A 13634-nucleotide genomic window follows, 5' to 3' on the forward strand; every position below is an offset into this window, starting at 1 on the left:
CGATAATGTCTAGTTTCTGAGATATCCTTTTTCCTAATTCTCAAATCCATCTACTTGTCACATTTGAGACTTGTGCATCTGGAGTCTGGTATTACCATTTACATTTCTCAAATCCATCTACTTGTGACATTTGACACGGTGGTCAAGTTAAGACATAGATCATCCATCTAGTCATACATCTGGTGCTTTTTGGGGGGCTGAATGTTGTGTGGTATGATTTGCCAAACAAGCGCTATTTTTTGCCGCTCTTTTCTTCTACCCAGATGTCATGTGTGTAACACTGTAAATATTTTGAGCAAAATATTCAGGCGAGAAAGCTTTCCCATCCCTTGGTTCCCGTTTGAGCCATATTATACTAGGCTTGAAACACTTCTGAGGATGCAATTGATCAAGGCTGACCTTAGCACAGGCTCATGTTTTCGCACAAGCCTAGGAGGAATATATGGTTTTATATGCTAAAAAGATTCTTAATTTTGACATTCAAGTTGTCAAATAGTAGTACATACAAGTAGCAGAATGAAACGCAAGCACTCATTCCAAACCAAGCATAACTAATGAGGATACTAAAACCTGAGGCTGCTTGTAGCTCAGGCATCGAGTGAAATTTCAAGGTATAGTGGGTCATTGGCCCGAGGGAACTACTGACAAGTCGTGAATAAATTATAAGCCACTACTGAAAAAAAAACTTATATACCAAGTCTTTTGGGATACGCCCGGAGCCAATGCGGGCTCTAGGCAGAGGCCATCTACGCCGAGAACCGTTCTCAGCAAAGAGCAGCACACGGCAAAGACATGCCGTTGCCGAGACAACGCTAGAATGTACACGGCGAAGAGAAAACACTCAACAAAAATGACATACACCCAGATCCAAACAGTAAGCTCACGGAATAAGTTGCCCGTGGCATGTCCGTCTGTACTTGACGGTTCCATAACGTCGGGGTGTGTTTGCCGAGATCTCAGCCCTGGCTCTCGACATACATTTTCTAAAAATCATCTTTTAGTACTTTTCCAGGTAATGCCACGTGGTAAGGGCACATTTTTCATAAAAAACATTTTTCAAAAATGTGTGCCGAAAGCCTAGTAAAAGCACAGTTACTTGCCCATGTAATGCCACGTGGCTGTATTCATCGGAGTCCTGATGCTCTCGGCAAAGACATGTTGTTGGCAGTGTAAGTCAGAGGTGCCACCTCTAACGAGAGCTTCCTCTCGGCAAAGAATCTGTTTTCCAAGTGGCGCCCTCCGAAATGACTGCAGTATCAATCAGGTGCCCACTCTGTCGAGAGCTGCCTCTCAGCAATGCTCTAGTGCTGGTGCTTTTTTTTTTTTTTTTTGCAGGTGCTCTAGTGTTGCTGTTGACAATTTATTCCTTCGTTAATCCCTGACATTGAAAACATATACTTGCGGAAATATATAATAGCAGGGGAAATGCATTCTTGATATTTTATTTCCTTCCGTACGAATCATATTAAACCGGGCCCAACTCTATAGAATCTACATTGTTCTATTGCTTTTCTCATTGGAGAATCTGCTTGGCATGGGAAAAAGACACTTATAGAATAATATACGAGACGATAATGGGGATTCAACTAAAAGGCCACATGGCAAAATCTTGTGAGATAAAAACTTTATCCAATGGAAGATATTGTTCGCGTTTGCCGTCTCTCAACCATTGATGGAGCATATCCAACGGTTGATATTCAAAGTTATTGTGACATTATAAAGTGGTATAGATATAAGATGCATATAACTTCAGTGCACAACAGCACATCTCATATCAAGAAGCATGTATGGGAGCTTCTACAAATTCCTCGAGCATATCATATACAAGTTCACATAGGCTTAATTCATACAAGTTCACACATGCTTAATTCATACAAGTTCACATAGGCTTAATTCATACAAGTTCATAGAGCACATCACATGCAAATTTAAAGTGGATAGCCGCATGGCACATCACATGCATGTTCATATATAGAGCACACATCCGTGAACACGTTCTCTACACTTGCGTAGGAGGAGGAGGAGGATGGACAACATTTCCACCCACATGACTTTGTATAAAGGCCTATAAGTGAAGGAAAGTCATGTTAGCATTGTCCATCGATATGTATTGAATGGTGGCTATATTAAGAGAGAGTTCTATCTCAAGCTTTTGCTCGAGCGCAGTCTAGCATTCGTTTCTGTCTTTAGCTTTTCTAAGGTTTCCGCTCGTTCTCTCGCTCTCTCCGCCTGCTCTGCCTGTCACTGTCCCCCCTCTTCAGCCTCCCTGCTTCTCCAATAAAGTTGTAATATGATATCAAAGTCTCATATAGATTGCAACGGTTCTATTTGAAAGCACGGGCATATATGAATGGTGCGAACCTTGCATTGAGAAGCATGATCTCACACGACGCAGCTATTGGTCAACTCCGTATGAACGGACTTGAGCTTGTGCTAGTTGCACGGATCTTAGGGAGCCTGCGATGCGTGCAGATGGCATGGCATGGCATTTTTTAAGAGAATGAAAATCATGACTATTTTTAAGAGAATGAAAATTTAATTTTTAATGGCATGGCATTTTCATTTATTTTTTAATCATGGCAATTTCCTGTGAGTGATTTCTAGGATTTTGAAAATGAAAGTATAAAGCATGGCAAATTTCTTGTACATCTTCAACTTTGCCATGTATGATCTTGTTTGTCTGCATTTTTGTTTTTGTGGGTTTATTATTATTTTAGATTTACTATGGCCTCTTTGCCATGTAGGTACTGTTAGATTGGGAACCGTTCCTACTCCCAATGGGAGCTGCGTGCTTTGTATTTATCAAGGACGGGAAGAACCCCTGTCGTGGTTTACAAGCCAGGACCAGATCGCTTGGATGCAGGTCGTTACAAAGGATAGAGTAGATCGAGAGTTAAAGAGGAGAGGGAATAGAGATAGGTAGTTGAGATTACAAAGATATATGTCTAAAAATATCATCTAACAGGTACTTTTTGTAGGCTGCCATGGCAATTTCCAGTATGTGTTGTGTAGTTTATTATGGCAACTTTTCTGTAGTAAACAAGGTTTTTATCAAATGTTGCTTTTAGGAGGCCCAACAGGGAAGTAAAGGGGTATGTCAGGGTTGGTTAGCCCTGGGTGATTCTCCTAGCAAATTTTTTTGTTCGCTCGATCGAACACTCCCAGGGAGTGATTCATTCAATTGAGGCACTCCCAACTCCTATTTGGCGCTTCGGGCGCCATTTATAGGCGTTTTTGCAAATGTCGCACACCATCCCAACACATCCATGTTGGAAAATGGGCCGGAGAGGTGAATAGGCTCGATGATAACAAGAGGTGAGTCTTTTCCCAGGTTTGAGCCCTCTCGACGGAAATACTGCTCTTACTTGTGTATTTTGTGATAGGTGTGTATACAAAGTACAGATAAAGTACTAAGGGACATGATCTATCGACCAGCCCGGACCCACACTTATATAACATACCGGAGGGTCTGAGGTTACAGATCCTAGTCGGCTACATTGATAAAGGTAGAGTCCTTCACGACTCCGGTATCTTTGGCCTGTACAACAAGTCTTCCGGAGTCTTCATACAACGCGTCATGCACCGACCAAAGTGGCTCAAAACGGAATCGACCTAGTCATCAGTCAAGCCAACAAGGCCGAAACTGACATGATGAGGGACCACTCAGCCGAGACATCGTTAGTTGGTGTATTACAATTTTTTCCATTTTTAGATGGTAAGGTTTTCTTCCATTTTTTTTGTTTTTCTTATTTACCTTCCTTTTTTATTTTTTTCTATTTCATTTTTTTCTTTTTCTTACCGAAATAGGCTTACGCCCCGCTATATATAGCAACCACCCGATACAACAATCTTGTCCACGCTGGGGCAAACAGCACAAGCACGCCCAAAAGAAATAAAAAGAGAAATAAGAGAAGAAATGCCAACAACGCCGGATCAACGAAAGCTACGGCACACCGCGATCGCTGCGCCCACCGAAGATAACCACCACGCTCCAAAGCCACCGAGTTGCCGTGTACCAAGCACCACCTTCAAGAAGGAATGCGACGATGACGACGCTGCTGCCCGGACGAATCCTAGGATTTCTCCCGGTACACGGAGGATAGAGGAGGGAGAGGGTCACCCGACGCCCTTCAAGAAGGATGGCGGCGCCCGCAGGCGTCACCGCGTTGGTGCCGACAAGACCCGACATGGATTTCTCCCGACCTCTCGCGCCCACCACCCAGGACCAACCTTCGGCTCCACCACACCCGCCGCCCACCAACATGCGCCAATAGTCACGAGGACACCGCCGTCGTCTCACCACGGCCAACGAAGCGAGGCCGGCCGGATCCAAACGGGACACCCGAAGACAAGGGCCGGCAGCACCGCATCCACGAGGGAGGGAACAACCTCCACCGGCTTAGGCGGTAGCAGACCGGGCATAGCAGCAGAAGCACACCAGACCCCCTGTCCGGCCAGGCCCAGCATGGGCCCGTGAAGCTCCGCCGCCGTGCTGCAGCAGTCGCGGCACAACAGCCGCCGTCCCTGTCGCTAGGAGCTCGCCGGAAACCACCGGAGAACAACCCACTACGGCCACCCAGCAGGCCCGCCCCGACCCAGATCGGGCCCGTAGGGCCAAGATCTGGGCCAGCCGGGCGCCGCCGGCCGCCGCAGGCCATGGGCCATCACCGCCGCCAAGGGGCAACGCCTCCGCACCGCCACCGTCCAGATCCGCGCCGGAACGCCGCCAGCCGAAGGGCTCCGCCGCCAGGACCGCTCGCCCGAGCCGGGATCCCGCGACGGGGGAAGAAGGAGGGCCGCCACCACCGGACTGCGGGGCGCCGCGCGGGCAACGCCCGGCCGCGCCCGCCGGCGGCAGCGGCGAGGGGGAAGGGGGGGGGGCTCGCGGGGAGGGGGAGGGGTGGGGAACCGCCCCGGTCGCCTCGCTCGGGGAGGGCGACGCGTGGGGCACGCGGGGGGAAGGAGGTTCGGTCACCAAATTTTCCTTTTCTTTTTCTCCAAATCCATGATTTTTTAAAATTGATGAAAGTTTTTCAAATTCATGAATTTTTCCAAATTTTGTGATGTTTTTCCAAATCTGGTGCACATGAACTTTTTTTCAAATTTCATGAACTTTTTCAAGTTCACGAATATTTTTTCCAAATTCATGAACTTTTCTAATGCGCGGACTTTTTTCAAATTTGTGAACTTTTTTCCAAATCGACGGTTGTTTTCAAATTCATGGACTTTTTCGAAATTGCAAATACCTTTTCAAATTCATGACCATTTTCTATTGCCAGAACATTTTTTTTTCAAATTCATAATAAACTTATTTTGTTTTCATGAACTTAGCGCGCCCTGCATTGGACATGCCCTGAATAATGGAAGCAACAGGAAACGTGATCGGTTACCATGGCGAGGAAATCGTGATTGATACGTATCCGTCCTAACGGCACGCGATTGGTGCGTGGCCTCCCACCGCAAATCACGCGGCTGCACGCCCTCGGATGGAAACGAGCATCGCGCTCCGTTCCCGATTCTGAAATACTCCACTCACGAGCACCGCGCTCACAGCCAGCCGCCAAGCACTCCGCCTCCGGCTCTCCAGGCGGCCAACGCGAGGACAGAGATAGCCGCAGCCGCAGCCGCAGCCGGAGCGATCCTCGCTGGTTCCGACTTAGTACATGGCAGAGGCAGACCCTGAACGGTCAATACCCCCATCAATGGTCGACGGCCTTAAATCTGGGCAGAGGAAGGTTTTGTTTTGCTGCTTCGAGAGGAATTTGGTTAAACCAACAAAGGTGTCCCAAACTGTTCTTGAATTATCATTATCATTATTGGAATCATTTCTTCATGGCACAATCCTGAATTCCTCGCCTTCACTGACTACAGGTGACACAGCTAATTCCTTATGTGTTAGAACGCGCAGCATACCACCATGGCGAGCAGAGTCTAGCAAGATCAATTGTGAGCACGGCTCAAAGTTTTGTTGGCAGCAACAATCTTAGTCTGCTGGTGCCCGACGGCCCGTACGGTACCAGACACAGCGGGGGAGAAGATGCCGCTCTGTCTTTTGAAGCTATGTATTGCTTGCTCACCAGACTGCCACCTATCACCCGTTTAATTTTTCCCAAGGACGACGATGTTCTTCTCAACTATTTGAGCCAAGATGGAAAGTCAGTTGAAGCCAGTTGGTAATATTATCTCTTCGAATTAGCATTCATCCTGCATGATTTTGAAAGGGTTGGTTTTGTGTACCTAAAATATGCCATGTTTTCTACAGGTATATGCCAACCATTCCCATGGTTTTGGTCAATGGGAGTGGCATTGGCACTGGATCGTGCAGCTACGTCCCAAACTACAATCCAAGAGACATCATCACTAATCTGAAAAGGTTACTAAATGGAGAGACCGTCGTACCAATGGACCCTTGGTACAAGGGGTTCAAGGTCCGTGAAATGCTTTTACTATAGCATATCATAGTTCTGTTACATTAATCAACGGTTTGTCCCCTTAATTCAACCATTGTCTTTTGATAAAAAAATTGCGATCATAACCTGACAGGGCTCTTTGAAGAAGACAAGTACAATTGCAGCGGGTGTCACGTATACCATCACTGGTGTTATAGAGCAAGTTGATGACACGAAACTTCAAATTACTGAGCTTCCCGTCCGCTGCTGGACTGAAGATTACAGAAAATTTCTTGATTCCATGTGTCCTATTCCTATTAATTACCAAAAAAGGCTTTCGCCCCGCTTTATAAATAAAGCAAACCGCCACAACACATACAACCACAGCAGGTCCACAAACACACACCACCCAAGTACCACAACAAAGTATAGAGGTTCTGCTGAGGGCACAACTCAACAAGCCCAGAAGAAAAAGAAAAAACAACAAAGCCTGCCCAGCGCAGGGAATCTAGTCAGGCTCCGGCGGCGGCGGCGGGGGCGGCAGCGACAGTCGGACGGCCATCGAACGTAGATCTGCGATGAAGGCTGAGATGGCGTCCCGATCCGGGGGGCGGCTAAGCGGCCGCCAAAGCTGCAAGAAACCTGAAAATTTGTAGAGAGCATCAGTAGCGCGACGAAGGGGAGTATGCTGGATCACAAGCTTATTGCGAACGGTCCAAAGCGTCCAGGCAAGGACCCCAACCTCCAGCCACCTAATGTGGCGAGAGGACGTAGGGGACACTTGGAGTTCAGCAAATAGGTCCGGGAAATTGGTGTGGCACCAACTCCCACCGACAATCTCGCGAAAGCAGCTCCAGAGGAACCGGGCGGAGACGCAAGCGAAGAAGATGTGATTGGAGTCTTCAGGAACATCGCAGAGGGGGCAGATACCAGTGCCCGGGTCATTGCGCTTGCGGACCTCCACACCGGACGGGACCCGTCCACGGATCCACTGCCACATGAAGATGCGAATCTTCAGTGGGACGCGGACGGACCACACCATCAAAAGGGGGAGGGGGGCGGAGGATGGGGCAATGGCCAAGTATAGCGATTTGGTGGAGAACTGGCCAGACGGCTCCAGGTGCCAGCGCACAATGTCCTGGTCTCCATCCACCAACGGCTCATGAAGAGCAACGCAGTCAAGCAACTCACGCCAGGCAGCGGATTCCGCCGGCCCAAAGGGCCGGCGGAAAGCAAGGCGCCCTAAGTCAAGAAGGGCCCTATCAACAGAAATCATAGGGTCGACAGAGATAGAGAAGAGGACGGGTAAGCGGGCCGCAAAGGGAGAGTCTCCGGCCCAGCGATCAAACCAGAAAAGTGTCGAGAGGCCAGACCCCACCGAGATAGAAGTACCAATGCGGAGCACCGAAAGGAGCTGGACGAGAGACTGCCAAAACTGAGATCCGCCCGATTTCTGGCAGAAGGCAAGAGGTTGACCACGCAGGTACTTAGTCCGGATAATGTCCAGCCAGAGGCCACCCTGACCCTGCGCGATTCGCCATAGCCACCGGGAGAGAAAGGCAATATTCATCCGTTTGGAGCACATGATGCCCAATCCACCCTGCTCCCTGGGCTTGCAGATGTCAGGCCAGCTGACCATGTGATACTTCTGCTTGCCTTGTTCGCCAGCCCAGTAGAATCGGGACTGAATTTTGGCGATCTCCTTATGAAGAGATTCATGGAGGCTGTAGAAACTCATAAGAAACAAGAGGAGGCTGGAGAGGGATGAGTTGATAAGGATAGTCCGGGCCGCCTTAGAGAGCCACCTCCCCTGCCAGGGCTCGCATCTGGACTGGAGCTTGGTCACGGAGGGTCGCAAGTCAGCGACAGAGAGACGCGAGTCACTAATGGGCGTCCCCAGATAGGTAGTGGGGAAGGAGCCCAGGCGGCAATTAAGTCTGTTGGCAATGGCCACAGACTCAGAGGGGGAGTATCCCATCACCATAACGTCACTCTTATCGAAGTTGATCTTGAGGCCCGACATCTGTTGGAAGCAGAGAAGGAGGAACTTGAGGTTGGTGATGTCCAACTCCGAGCCTTCGACCATGATGATCGTGTCGTCAGCATATTGGAGGATGGAGATCCCCGAGCCCCCAGAAAGGTGGGGGGTAATCCCGCGGATGTGGCCAGCGGCTTTTGCCTTATCCAGAATGGCGGCCAAAGCGTCCATGACCATATTGAAGAGGAACGGAGAGAAGGGGTCGCCTTGGCGCACCCCACATAGGGTAGGGAAGAAGGGGCCGATCTTGCCGTTGATATTGACCGCCGTGCAACCGCAAGAGACCATTTGCATGACTCTTGTGATCCACCGGTCGTCAAAGCCCTTCCGAAGAAGGACTTCCCTAAGGAAGGACCAGCTAACCATATCATAGGCCTTATGGAAATCGATCTTTAGAAAGACCGCCTTCAGGCGCTTGGTCCGGACCTCATGAAGAACCTCATGAAGCACCAGGACACCATCCAGGATGTATCGGCCCTTAATGAAGGCCGATTGGTTAGGGTGGGTAATCCGATCTGCAAGCAGGGTCACCCTATTGGCGTACCCCTTGGCCAGGATCCGGAAGATCACGTTAATGATCGTGATCGGGCGGAACTGGCGGATGTCAGTCGCCCCAGGGACCTTGGGGATGAGGGAGATGGTCCTATTAAGAAAACAGCAAGGGACAAGAACAAGGACAAGGACAAGGAACCGTCGTTTTTAGAGGTATAGTTAATTATACACATAGTCCTTTATGTTGGGTTTCAGATGTATTGACTTTCTCCAATTGCAACCAATTTACAGAACTATGCATCACAGTGTGATCATGCGAGTGTGGAGCTCATGGTTATCTTGAGTGAGCAAAACATGAATATTGCTAAGCAAGATGGCCTTGAGAAGAAATTCAATCTGACAACCACAATAGGAACAACAAACATGCAGCTTTTTGACTCGGATGGTAAGAGGGTGTTTGTTTCCAGGGACTTATTAGTTTAGGGACTTAAAAAAGTCCCTATAAGTCTCATCTAAACCAAACAGGAGGGACTTAAAGTGGGCATTTGAGACTTATGATAAGACTCTCAAGGAGAGACTTATAGGGACTTATAGTTGTAATATGGTCTTATAGGGACTTATAAGTCCCAGGAACCAAACAGGTAGGGACTTTTTAGGGACTTGGGACTTATAAGTTGGGACTAAAAAAAGTCCTAGGACTTCTGAACCAAACAGGGCCTAAAATTCAGAAGTATGACACCCCAGAGGACAGTGAGTATATATATTCAACATGGATCTGTATTGCAACTACGACCCCGTCCCTTCTCTTCTTGTAGATTTGAATCTGAAATTCTAATACCTTTTCAGTACTTAAAGAGTTCTTCAAGCTGAGGCTCGAATTCTATGGGAGAAGAAAGGTACATCTTTCCTCTGTGATGATGATGTTCAAGTGCAAACTGGTAACGTTTATTAAGTTATCATGTGCAGGCAGTAACGTTGCAAAATATTGAGAAAGACTTGTCGAAGCCTAAGAACAAAGCGAGGTTTATTTTGGCTGTTAATTCTGGGGACATCGTAGTCAGCAACAGGAAGAGGACAGAGCTACTCCTGGAGCTTAAGCAGAAGGGGTATGAACCTTTCCCAAATGAAAAATTTATGACTAAAGAAGTAGAAGGAGTAAATGATTATGAGTATCTTCTCGAAATGGAAATTCGTACCTTGACTCTGGAGAAAGTACGGGAACTCCTCGCAGAACAGAAGAAACTATAGGACAAATTGGAAAGTCTGGGCAAAACAACTCCAGAAACTCTTTGGTTGAGAGACCTTGACGCTCTTGAAAAAGAAATGGATGTAATTAAGTTGTGTTTCCCTCTAATGTTTTCGTCAATGTTATGTGTTTCACCTCTTCTCACTCATTGATTTTTAATACAGGTTCTCGATGCAAAATTTGAAGCTGAACAGGAGGAAACAAGACGTAGGTGGGAAAATTACTTGAAAGCTGCTGAGGAGTTGTCTAAAGCAGCTCCCAAGAGACGGCCTAAGAAGACTGCATCCAAATCTCAGAAGGTACAGAGTAACATTTATAAGGTACAGAGGACTAGGTAGTATATGTTGTTCATTTACTGATAAAACAACCTTACTTTTCGAGGCAAATTTGGCTGGTAGCCGCGATGAAGATTTTGAAACCAAACCTGCAGCACAAAAGAAGAAACCAGCCAAGAAGGTTGGTTCCTCGAGCAAGCCTTCTTACTGTGCGTGTTAGTTTTTTTAATTACAAGTTAGTTTAACAATTTCATAGGCAAGTGCACCGTTGAGACATGATGACGACGAAGCGCCCAACCTAAAAGATCGTCTGGCTCCTTATTTTCTTAATGACTCCCCTCCAGAACGTAGTGGTAATTCTCATGTACAATCTTGTGTTTGTGCACATGACATATATCTATCTCTTACAAAAGTTGAAGCAGGCCTTTTACAATGTTGCTTTTGTGCACATCAATGTTGTACTCCATGTTTGTGCAGCCATGGAAACTGAGACTACAAAATAACAGAGAGGAAAGAAAAGGAGGAACGAACCAAGCAAAAGAGGCATGACAAAGAAGGCTCTCGCACCCTTAACTGAGTTGTCTGGTGAGAACAAGTTTGTCGTGGAAGAAGTGCAAGCTGAGAAGAAAGCCAGAGGAAGAAAGACTGCTGCCGAGAAGCCAAAAAAGACTATCATCTGTTCGCACACGAACACGTCACCGTGTACCTCCAACGCCGAGGGTGATGCACCGCCACTCACGTTGAAGGAGACCCAGCCGGAAGCGTGGTACGCAGGCAATCCGGCGGGTGCTTTTGAGGACCCGAAACCCCACACGCCTGGGAGGGACCCCGTCTGGGCGCGCGGCGACTATGGGTTGCCCTAGGTCGACCTGATCGCCCCTAGGGCCCCGAGGTTCGCCGCCCTACAACAAGAAGAACAGACGAAGAACGAGGAGAAGAAGAAATAGGGTTAAGGAGAAAAGATAAAAGATAAAAAGTGGTATATGATTTGATCGATTGTGTGTTGTTTAATCGGCCGTCAACCCTTAGGTATAGAAGAGGCGTCTGGACTTCTTGTCCAAGGAAAGGCTTGGATTCACGTCCAAAACCATAGTCAAATTCGGATTGGTTTTGTCCGAACTTTCCAAAACTGTTCGGTTTAAACTGGCTGGACCTTGCGGGCCACGTTTGAGGTAGTAAACGACCACGGATGAAAACAAGCCAAAAGCAATCTTGACGGCTTCAACGAGACGAACAACTTTCATGTTGAACGTTTTTTGATCAGAGGCCATCTTGAGGGAGTTTTCGGCTGTTTTCCGAAGTCTGCGGCAGACAAATCCAAAACCCGGACAAACATCCTCGGAGTGTCCGGCCATCCTCGGAGAAATCCAAAACCCGGATGGTCATTCTAGGAGTGTCCGGCCACCCTGATGCAGCCACGCGTTTTCGGCTGTAACGTTTGCATAGGAACTCCGATTAAGACGTTTCTTATATCAAAATCAACCGCGTCGACGAGTTCACAACTTTCATGTTGAAACATTTTCCATTTGCGGTCATCTTAATTGGGTTTCAGGCCATTCTTTAATCTGGTGTCAACATGAGCATCTCTGAGCTTGTCATAACTTTTGCATCCGAGCTCTATTTTAGGCCATTTTCATATCCATCTTGATCTTCTCGAAGAGAGCCATCTTATGGTGACTTTCAATAATATGTTTGAATTAATATTGACATAGCTTCAAGCTACTCTTTATAATCGTGCCACTTTTGAGCGTCAACACATGCCCCCCTGTTTTTCGACAAAGCTAGCATGCGGAAAAATAATTTGTACTGTGTTGGTTCTAAGGACGATGTCAACACTCCATCGGCCACTTATATGCTTAGGGAGATAATTATATATCGGCCATTATCATTTTTGAATGCTTGATGCAAACTTGGGCGAAACCTTCTCAACTTCATTAACAATCCGATGATAAAGTTCCATAAACATATATCTCAATGTCATCCTTCAAACCATATTGTTCACCCTTTTGCTAGGATTTTGTACATAATCAACAATAAACTTTCTCCAATCCTTACTTCCGCCTGCATAAAAATTTCATTAGTGGCCGAAGCTGTGGACTTCGGTTCAGCCTTACCTATGTTGACAAGACGAAGCATCGGCTATTGAGAGAAATGCAATATATCATGATTAACATAGTAGCCGGATGCTTGCTGTGCCAACTCTTTCAAATTGTCATGTCTAGATATATGAACAATTTTAAAGCAACCCAAGGTAAATCTTGCATCTAGTCATACCAAAAGATAAACTATAAGTGATTCGTCAAAACATTGATAAACCTTGGATATTTGTTGCACTACTCATAACAAATCACCAAAAGTCTCAATCTGTATAGCACCTATAGCAACCAGAAGCTCCAAACCAAATAAAATTTCATATTCGGCTTTGATTATTGTGCAAAAATATTTTAAGTGGCATGAGGCTTCACAAAATAACGCCATATGGAGATATATGAACAACATTGACACTTTGGCCATTGCTACGAATTGAACCATCATAATATAATCTTCATAGTACTAGAGAGACAAGGCTAATATCACTTAACATGTACCTTGTCTCGGTCTCAAATTGAACTAAGGACGATGTTAGAACTCCACACCGGCCATGATCAGATAGTTTCTTAGGACGATAGTTAAGTATCGGCCATTACCATGAGGTCCATGTAGAATTCATCACTAAAGCATGTATAGCCGAAATAAACAAATAAAATAGAATAAAATATTTTGGGCCCTTTGTATTAGCAACAAAAATGAAACTAACCAAATGTATAGTGATTTGGTAATACCCCCTCATGATATAGAAAATTAGGTTGCATCCATGGACCAAAATGAATCCATGGAGGGTAATTGATCATACCTAGGGATGAATTCCATGGCAAAGGCATCAACGACATGGTTGAAGAAAATGGATGATGTGCTAACCAAAGATTTTGATGTTGTGATGCGCACCTTTGGCTTAATTGTTTGTTACTTTCATTATTTTCCTTCTTCACTTTTATTGTACTTGTTGCAATAGAAACATGCACATCATTTTTGTTTTGATTGATCTTCTTGGGAACCCATGCCATGTTCTTCTTTCTCAGCTCTTGTGCACTAAGATTTTGTAATTCCTTCTTTTGCCAATATGATAAGCCGAGTGAGCAGCTCGACTGTGATTT

General features: G+C 46.4%; 1 pseudogene; it reads left to right on the forward strand.

Moving 5' to 3' along the window:
- Nucleotides 1–5499: 5499 nt before the first annotated feature.
- LOC123114652 (DNA topoisomerase 2-like) overlaps nucleotides 5500–13634 on the forward strand; it is a 46601-nt pseudogene continuing 38466 nt past the window's right edge.

Source organism: Triticum aestivum, chromosome 5B (assembly GCF_018294505.1).
Source record: "Triticum aestivum cultivar Chinese Spring chromosome 5B, IWGSC CS RefSeq v2.1, whole genome shotgun sequence".
In the NCBI taxonomy this organism is placed as follows: domain Eukaryota; kingdom Viridiplantae; phylum Streptophyta; class Magnoliopsida; order Poales; family Poaceae; genus Triticum; species Triticum aestivum.